Source organism: Neopelma chrysocephalum, unplaced genomic scaffold, assembly GCF_003984885.1.
Source record: "Neopelma chrysocephalum unplaced genomic scaffold, ASM398488v2 Primary Assembly neopelma1_43, whole genome shotgun sequence".
Lineage (NCBI taxonomy): Eukaryota > Metazoa > Chordata > Aves > Passeriformes > Pipridae > Neopelma > Neopelma chrysocephalum.
Window position 1 is genome coordinate 22,644,593 of NW_020897702.1, and position 9,633 is coordinate 22,654,225.

Here is a 9,633-nt window from a genome sequence, read left to right on the forward strand (position 1 = left end):
CAAGATGTGCCCATCATGCAAAAGCATGTGGAAAAACAGTGGCAGTGAGCAAGAGCAGGCAGAGATGCCGCTGACATTTGGCTGTTGTGGGAGGTAGCCTGCTTGGATAGGGTTACTTGGGGACCAGTGGCTGTGGGGGTAACAAGGTTTAGGAGATACTTTGGATATTCATAGGTTATCCATAAACAGAGTGATAGAAGGAGAAGTTTGCAACTGTTTAAGCCAAATGACAAGTCCTGTGAAGCCAGGACTTGTCCCACCACAGCCTGGGACAGAACAGGTAAAGAATAATAGAGCCAAGGAAATCACTGAAGCTCCACATGTCTTTACTAGGAGAACAGATCAGATGTGGGATTTCTGGATCAGGAACATGCAACAACCCTGCCTTGAAGATTCAGTATTTTAGCCTAATGCTTAGTTTTGGAGGAACATAAAAAATGGGTCTATATTGGTGCTCCTGGGTTGTAATTCCTCCTATTCCTCTGTTTTCAGCCAGACCTCAGGACGAGTTTCTGCAAGCAATGTGGAAGATGCCCTGGGTCCACCAGCCCTTCTTCCTTTCTCCTTTTCTTTCCAAATGTTCCTTCTTTTTCTGGGCAATGTGCAAACATTTCTGACATCCTTGGGTGCATTGGGCATAAAATCTCAGTTTGTAGCAGGAGCTGTAGACAATTCCACCCTTCCTTTTCTTCCTCACATATTCCCAATGTAGTTTCAGCATAGCGTGACTTTATAAAACAACTTCCTCAGTCAAGACCCTGGGGTCAGGGCTTCTTCCATGCTGTGTGAGTGGCTTCATTTATACCAGGGTTGCATTAAGAAATATGGGAATAGAGAATATTGAGAGGGCAGTGACATCTGAATCACACTGAAAGTACTTGTGAACTGGAGATTGTCTCTGATCCACCTGGCTCTTAAAATCTGTGACTTTTACATGTGTTGTTCCATATCTTTCTTGTTTACATACCCTGGGGCAGGTCAGTGTTTGTCACTGCAATGTGGTGCTGGTGACCGGGTTTGCATCAGGTCAAATGTTTGATGTGCCTGGGAAATCCTGTTTTATTCAAGCTAAAGCAGTTAACTTAGGAAAAGTTATGTTTCCTCCCTACAAATCTTGCTTAAGCTTAGCCTTGAAGTCTTTCAGGCAATATTTATCCTACACCAGTACTGCATACATGGATTATTGCTTCTAGAAGAAGCCAGATGGGAAGTGAGCAGGACATGCTAAACAACAGATAATGGGGGTGGATAGGACAATCTGAAATTGTTTTAAGGTAGAATTTGTGGCAGAGAAAGAAAAACACCTTAAAGGAAAATGCAAACTCACTGTATAGGATTGAAATCAAGTGATCTTAGGAATATGTTTAAATGTTTTCCTGGCCTGATGTCTAGGAGTTGCTGCACAGCAAAAGCCAAAGCAGAGCAGTGAAAGACCATTGCTGACCGAAGGAATATGACTGTACCAGAAGCACTGTGAAATCTGAAGCATAGTATTGTTGTTAATAAAAAGCCTCCACCCCAACTGCTGAAGTACTAACACTATGGGTGCCCTTCATTGCTTTTTGAGCTGCATCCCTGTCTGTGGCAATGGGGTTGGAATTAGATGATCTTTAAGATCCCTTCCAAGCTAAACTGTTCTATGATTCTGTCTGTTATGTAGCTCAGTAGCTGTGGGAAGTGTCATGACTTTTTCACAGCAGTACAAACACCCAGATGAAACAAGGTCCAGCACTTCTGACATCTGTTTGCATGTGCCCTATCTTTTAATGCAAGCAGCAACACACCTCTCAGTTTGGTGGGATAGAGAGCTGTGATCAGGCTTGATATGTGTTTTCAAGGGGAAGGCAAGGGAAGAGAATGGATACTCAGACAAAGCCAATTCTTACAGTCCAGTGGTCCAGTCAGACCATTGTTCCAGTTAATCCTGTCTTCTCAGATAGCAACTGCTCATTGGGAAGATGAGACTCTTCCCAGGATGCAGCCGGTGAGCTGTTCAATATCCTCAACCGTGTGAAAAATGGCTTTCTCACCCTCCCATGTAAATTTCTTGTGCTCTCTGAAGCATAACTTTAGATTACCTGAATAATGTTGTCTTCTAGTTTCTTTTGGCTAAGCCCTTTCTTTGAGCTGAGATTACTCCAGTGAGGCATTGAAGTGAAAATCACTCCTTGATGGGTCCTGCTGTAGGGACTGTCACAATTAACACCCTCTCCTCTTCCCATTTTATCTCTTCCTCCAGGGCTAAGTGGCAAAAAAGACAGTCTATGGTTTGCAAGTGAGAGACATGGTCCCAAAGGGGACATTTCTCCTATGCCTGGCAGCACGATCCTTTGCAAAAAATTAGGGATGTTTGAAATAGGAAACAACCTTGTAAAAGATCTCATACATAAGAGATCAAGGAGGATGTCACCTGTAACACTGTCCAAGTTTGAATTGAACTGCAGTTTGGACACACTTAGGAATGCTTTCCTATGCCTGCCTTGGATACAGGCAGTGTGTCTACACAGCAACATGGAGCTCTCCCAGGCTCTCCTGCATTCTAGGAAGGGTTGGAGCCCTCAGTGGACTACAGGATGCTCCAGCTCTGAAAACCTGAGTGATTAAAGACAGCAATAGCTGCCTGACCCACTTAGGAAACTGGTGTGTGTTGCTGCAGTAACACTACTTTAGTGGTGAAACATCTGGAGAACCTCTGTATAAGTCCTGGGACCTTAGCTGAACAAATTGCATTTGGCAACTGCTAAACCATCATCTGAGCTTGAATAACAACCTCTGAGGTTCAGTGATGCCATTGCAATAGTTTTTACGAAGAGCAGCTCTATTCCAGATGTGACAAACTCTGTTCTGGAGAAAATTGAACTTCAAATAGGATTTAGGTGCCTGATTTCTAGTCTCGTTCTCATTTGTATCTTAGAAAAACTCACTCCCTCACTTCTCTCTCCGTGGGTAGATGTCCTGCACCCGGAGGTGAGATGTCCCCATGAACTCGCCTAGAGTTCACTCAGTGGTAACTGTGCCCTGCCAGCTTTACAGGAGACAGCCTGCTAAGGGTATTGACACCTCTTAATGCAGGTCTTGTCCTGGTTTCAAGCATTTTTTAAAACAATATGCAGTTTGATCCAGGGGTTTGCTCCAGGGCTGTTACCACATCCAAGTATCTTCAGAGAAGGGCCTCCAAATGGAGTTGATGCTATCCCAAGCCTAGCACAAGAAATAGGAACAACATCTAAGCATGACTTTGCCTCCCCAGAAGACTATGACATAGCATCCTCTTGCAGCTCAAAGCCCTAGGACGCCAGGAAGAGGCTGCTGCTACAAGACAGTGCCCTGGCTCTGCAGTTGTGCTCCTCCTGAGCACAGTTTTCCCTCCTTCTTGGTGTTGCCTTTTGGTCTCAGCCCTTGTGAATCCCTGTAGGGGCCCTGGGAAGAGGAATTACTTCTCCTTTAGCACCACTCTATACCCCAGGCTCGTGTCAGGAAGCCGTATGAGGAGGGCTTTGCCACCAAGGCGTTCTCTTTTCCAGCTCTGCCAAATTGCCCCAGGGTGCCTCATTAAGCCTGCTGCTTCCTCACTCGTTTCTTTTTTTAATGCATGGGCTGACAGGCCTGGAAATATCAAACTCAGCAGCTTCATGCGCTGTTCAGATCTGAAGCACCATACTTCTGAGCTAATTAGCTGGGTTTCAAATCAGAAGGGCAACTGGCTGCCATCTCTGACAGCCCTGTTTCATCAGGACCTCCCAGGAAGATTGTTTTAAAGTTTTTTCCCTTCCCAGGTATGAAGTTACGGGAAGCACTAATTTTTTTTTTTGGTGGGGGGAGGGGAAGTAGGCATTAAACAATTATTTTTTTCCTTTGCCTCATCCAATACAATTCATACTTTTGTTTAGGCAAATAAATAGCATTTCACATCTACCAACCACAGAGAGACATGTTTGTTTTCCTGGGAATCTCCAGATACCACCACCTCCTATCCCATGAAAATCAACAGCAGCCCAAAAGCTACCTTGGAATAAGGCTGTGCTGTTTTTTGCATGCTATAAGACAATTCTACTCTGCCTGCTGCTCTGCCTCTGGGAGGCCACCACAGTGCTCAGAAACCTTCAGGACTACAGGTTTTAGGGCTGGAAGAGGGGATTCTGAGCACCAAAACGGTTTTTCCAAATTATAACCCATGTTTCCCATCTTGAGCCGTGAATTTCCACTACAGTCAGGGCATAGCCAGAGTCAAGAGCTGAATTTACAACTTTTGGCTCCTCTAGTGTTTCCAAAATCAGTGGTGGTCTTGTGCTGCCCAACTTTGTACAGTTGGAAAAGACCTACATTTTACTGGCAGTTGCTTAATACTTTTTGCAGACTGAGCATTCACTGATGGAGCAACAAAATCTCTACCCCTCCATGACCTGCTCTCATGTGTTACAGAATTTCCCCAAAAGCTTGCTGTGTGGATTTAAGCCCACCTGGAGTTCTTATTCCCACTCTAACTCATTCAACCACTCTTCTGCCTTCATCTCTGGACCTTTAATCACCTCTGTTGTGGAGGCTGTTTTCCTACAGAATACATTGCTGTGGGCAATTGGCAGTCTCGGGAGCTACTACAATAAATTCCCACCTGAGTCCTCTGGCAGCAGTTCATCCAGGTACTTTCTTCTTTATTTTCCCTCTCTACATCCCCAATTAAAAGTAGTAAGTCATTAAATTGTCTTTATATTTGTGTTGGTGGGCATGTCAAATGCTTTCACAATATCAGCTCTTACAAAACCTGAGGCAAAGAGTCCCACATGAACTGGCTGCTCTCTGTTACTTCACCACAAAGTCCCTCATTGTACACGAAGCCTTAATAAAGGAAACGTAATGAAACACTGGAGGGGCCCCCAGCAACACAGGATCTGAGGAGGGGGGAGTCTGGTAGTGGGGGCTTTGTAATCTCTGAAGCATACGGTTGCAGGAGTTATTTTACTGAGTGGAGCTCATATTCTCCTCCAGGAAAAGCTGGCTGAGCTAGCTCAGGCCAAGGATTTCCAATGCCACCTCATGCTGGGGGCCTGATGTCTCTCTTTCTGGAGAGCAAAGCAGCTCCCCTTCATGGGTCTGTAGAGCATGGGGTGCAGCTCTATGGGATCTGTGGGAGAGGATTTTCTGCTGAAAGCTTTGACATGTCCTACACATGCTGCCTCATGAATCCCTTGTAGTTCTCCAATGGAAGATAGAAAGATGATTCATTCCCCATTTGACTGAAAAGAAACCAGAGCCTGAAGAGATGAAAGGATACCAGAAAGAAAATTTCTACCCTCCTCTCCTCAGTTAGACCTTGTGTAGTGACTCTGGTTGTATCTGTGTGGTGTGTAGAAACAGGGATGAAGTCACTCTGCCCATGCAGAGTGTTCTAAACACAAGAAGGATCAGATCAGAGCAGGACTTGGGCTCTACAGATGGATCACGTCCCTGATATCTTTGTCTCACACTATGGTACAGCACTGTGGGTTTTGGGTCAGGGCTATATGTTTTGGGTTAGGGCTGCCCAAAAGCTGCTGTAGCCTGCCAACACAGAATCACAGAATCATTAAGGTTGGAAAAGACATAGAAGACCTTTGAGTCCAACCATTAACTGCCAGGTCCACCGCTATTCCACATCCCTAAGCACCAGATCTGCATGCTCATCCAGGCACTGGTAATCTGTGATGACTCCATCTGTGGTGATTCCAGAACTGCAGTCTGTGTTGAGATGATGGTCTGAGCAGGTCTGCTTGAAGCTGCATGAAGGTTACATGGGCAGAACACGGTCAGCTGAGGACATGACTCAGAAGGCAGCCCATAAATCACCTTTATGTCTTTAGGGCACCTAGTCCTACTCCTGAGCTGAAAACCCCTTCAGCCTCATGAGTGAGACCTTCCTGCCCACTGGAGAGTGTTGTGGCTAAAAGCAAATGTCAGGCAGGAAAGGTCTTGTGTGCACTGGTCCTGTTCCTGAGCAAATAAGCCCTGAGGAGCTATGAGGGTCTACTGTGAGGTCAACTGGTAAGGGTTTAAAGCCTCATCTTCAGATTCACACTGAAATCTGTCTCTGTGAAGCATTTAGGTGTTGTAGAAAGTTTGGGGTGATCTGTGGAAAGTGCTGAGAGTGAATCATGGCCCATTATTCCCTTGTGAGCCAAAGCCTATGGAAACCTCCTGTACATTAGCCAAGCGAGTCTGATAAATCCTCTATGTCCAGGATAAATCCAAACTCTTCTTTCTCAATCAGAAAGACTCCTCTTGAATCCTGCTTTGCAAATGTGTAACAAGATGAGTTCAGCCTTTGCTAGAGGCACTCTGCACTCCTTGAAGGGACAACAGTATGTTCCGGCCCGTGGTCATTGAAGGGTCCAGTATGTTCACTATAGCAGCAGGACTGAGGTGGCAAAACTGTTTGAGAAGAGGGTCAATAACAGCAATGAAATTTGCTTGGGCAGTGGAATGCAGTACATTGCAATCATCCTATGTGGTGAAACCAAGACTGTGTGATGGAAACAATCCATTTGCCTTGCAGGTACTGGGCACAGAGGCTTTAGTCATCCTATTTATACTGGCCAGAGGAAAGGATGACTTATAATGAGGGATATGGTTGTTTATGATCTTCATTTCCTCTTCAAGCTGAGCACGTGGCAGTGTCTATCTTGGAACAGAGGTGGTATTCATAGTTTCCCACATCTGCTCATTTTTAGGAAGCAGTGATTAAAACCAAGATATTCTTTTACCGGAAGTGAAGGAAACTTATGCTCTCTCTAAGTGGTGGTTGTGTGAAGAACAGGGGGAACTGATGGAACTTGATGATCCTTGTGGATCCCTTCCAATTCAGAACATTCTGTGATTCTGATAATGTAAGAAAAGAGTGATTTTCTGAAGTGACAAACTTGCCTTCACCTGCTTTTCACTGCCAGTGTAACAGGAACAAGCTGATTGTACCCTCAGGTACATACTTGCCCTTGTGCTCTGAAGAACCAGGTTTCTGCCTGTGGAGGGGAACTAATGTACAGCTAGACAGGTACATGTCTGCTGTCATGTACCTTCTGCTGAAAAGATGCTGAACCCCAGTGCCCTTCTCTGGCTGCTAGCCATCCTTAGAATCTACCCCCACAGGGAAGCTGGGCCAAGGTGTGGTTTGCTGTATAAAGTTACACAGCATGATGCTATCCAGTATCTCTGCCAGAGGCCAAGAACTTCAAGACTTCTTGCACTATCTCTGTTTTATGAATTACCAGAGGATTGACTTTACTCAGCTGTCATCTAAAAAATATGTGCTTGCCCCACCCTAGCAGGGAGACTTGCGTTATGGTGAGTTCCCAGCTCTGCACCAAGTCTGGAGGAACCAGACTATTGAATCAGCCCTGCAGGGACAGAGCCAAACCAAGCCAAGCAGCTACTCCTGCAGAGTTTATGGATATTGTTCCAGTCTAGAAATTGTCAAGACTGGTTGTATTGGAGGAAGATACATCAGCCGATGCATCAGCCAATGCACAGAGTACTTGGTGCACAGGGAGCTGAGCACATCATCATGTGGGGCAGCATTGCACGTAATAACATTTGCTTTAAAACGAGTCAGCATCATGCTCTGGCCAGGAAAGCTGGATCCTCCTCCTTCTAGCATGCAGAACTACAGATGTTTTTAACAGCTGCAACATTTCGCATCTTTTATAACCAGCATCCATCCTTTCATTCAGCTTCTGTATCACTCAGTGACCTGGTTAGCAAAGCTAACAGGAGAGGATGAGCTGACTTTTTGCTTCAAATGTTTTTTCAGTGGCTGACCAAAACGTTGGAAGATGCTCACAGGTAGAAGCAGGCAGGTCTTGTGGCTCACAGACAGAGTCTGTCAGAAAAGTGGTTTTGCTGACAAGGAATTTGTTCTCTCTTGTCCCGGCTTTATAGTTGCAGAAATTGACTGAGAGAGACTCAGGCCTCATCTGTTTAACAAGCTCAGTTTAAATTCAAGTGTAGAAATGTGATCAGGTCTCTTATAAACAGATTGGTTCTTGCTGGCAGAAGAGGTTTCTCCAGAGGAACTTCCAGTTTATGGTATCTGGCGGTTAAAACCAGGTGAAAGCTGCTGGAGGACTGGGCAATTCTTGTCCAAACTGCAAAACACTCCAAGCACTATAATCCATCACATGTGTTTGAAACCAGTAGACAAGTTCTGCACTGCTTTATTGTTCCTTGCCCACTGCCTCCAGCCAGGCACCGTGCTGTCCAAAATTTTCCAGGTGCCCTGAAGAATGGGGCTGTGCTTCACTCAGGTGATGCTCTGTCTGCCTGGGCAAAAATTTGGAAGAACTTTGTAACCTAGCCACACAAAGCCCAGCATGAAATAACTCAGGTGCTGTATCCTGAGGGTCTTGGGTTTGATCCATTTGGATCCTAGGACCAAGGCTATGATAAGAGGCCAGACCTTGCCCCGGGGCACTTGGTCAGACCATGGTCCATCACTTGGATTTCTTTGAAAGCTAACATCTGAAGTCATAACTATTTAAAGATTGTATCTATTTAAAACACACACACATGAAAGGAAGCTAGAAATAGCAGGGGCTGTGAGGAATGGGGGCTGAGCTTGAATTCTTCCCTGTCTGAACACATGGCAACTTGGATGCTTTCCATGGATAGTTCACAGCTGCCGTTGCTGGACTGCCAGTGGCAGGGAAAGCAACACTTCCCACACATGGTGACAGCCCCTCTGCCATTACACTCTGGCTCTTCAGTTTATTTGCAGGTTGTTATCAAACTATTTATAGCTGGCACCTATTTCTAAGCTTGCAGACCTCTTCGCCTCTTCCAGGGTCCCTAGAGAGCCAGGGATGTTGGAAGTGTGACATCTGCAAGGACAAATGAAGAGAAAGGTATCTCAGCACCATCACTGACCTACCAGAGAATATCTCCGTCTGTATGATGCCAACTGTCATTCCTGCCTCATGGAGTTTACAGTCTGATCACGGTGACAGGAGAGGAAGTACCCTGCGATAACATTCAAGGGTCTCTGTTTTTTGCAATATTCCTCTCTGTCTCCTGGCTTGTTATTTCTGGCTCAATTTCTTCTCTCTACAGTTTTCAGCTTCTGGAGACAGTAGTTGTTGTGGCCCAGTGGGATGAACCTTCCTTGGGAATGAGAACCACCTTTTCGTCTCAGGTGCAGCTGGTCTTTTTGATAGCACTGGTCTATCCCGTGGAATGTGCTGCCCCAGGAGTGCTGCCTGCCTCCTGTCCTGAGCAGCTGCAACTCACAGGCTCTGCACCAAGCAGAGACATGGCAATAGGCATCCAGCACTCCATGAAAATGTTGGCTGCTGCCCAAACTTCTTCCTGCCTATTATAGCACAACAGCTGTGAAATGCGTTACTCACAGATGTCTATAATTAGGGTCTGTCACTGCCTTCCGATGGCATCTGAACCAAAAAGTCCAGTGAAAATTGAACAGGAGTGCTTAAGCCATTAAAGGAAAGATTCACACTCTGTAGACCTCTCTGACTCAGTTTTACTGATTTAACTTCATCCTAATTGTGGTAATCAATGGAAGGAATCCTGAATTCAAAGAAATGATAGCTGAGATGTTGTTTGCAGCGAGGCATTTCCATAAATTCAGGATTTATGTCCTGGAGCTGTACA

At 45.4% G+C, this 9,633-nt stretch overlaps 1 long non-coding RNA gene across 1 annotated transcript; it reads left to right on the top strand.

Moving 5' to 3' along the window:
* The first annotated feature begins 3,341 nt into the window (after nucleotides 1-3,341).
* Nucleotides 3,342-5,283, top strand: LOC113964951. Its single transcript, XR_003533355.1, has 2 exons — nucleotides 3,342-3,776; nucleotides 5,193-5,283. It is a non-coding gene; the product is annotated as an uncharacterized LOC113964951 (long non-coding RNA).
* The last annotated feature ends 4,350 nt before the right edge of the window (nucleotides 5,284-9,633 follow it).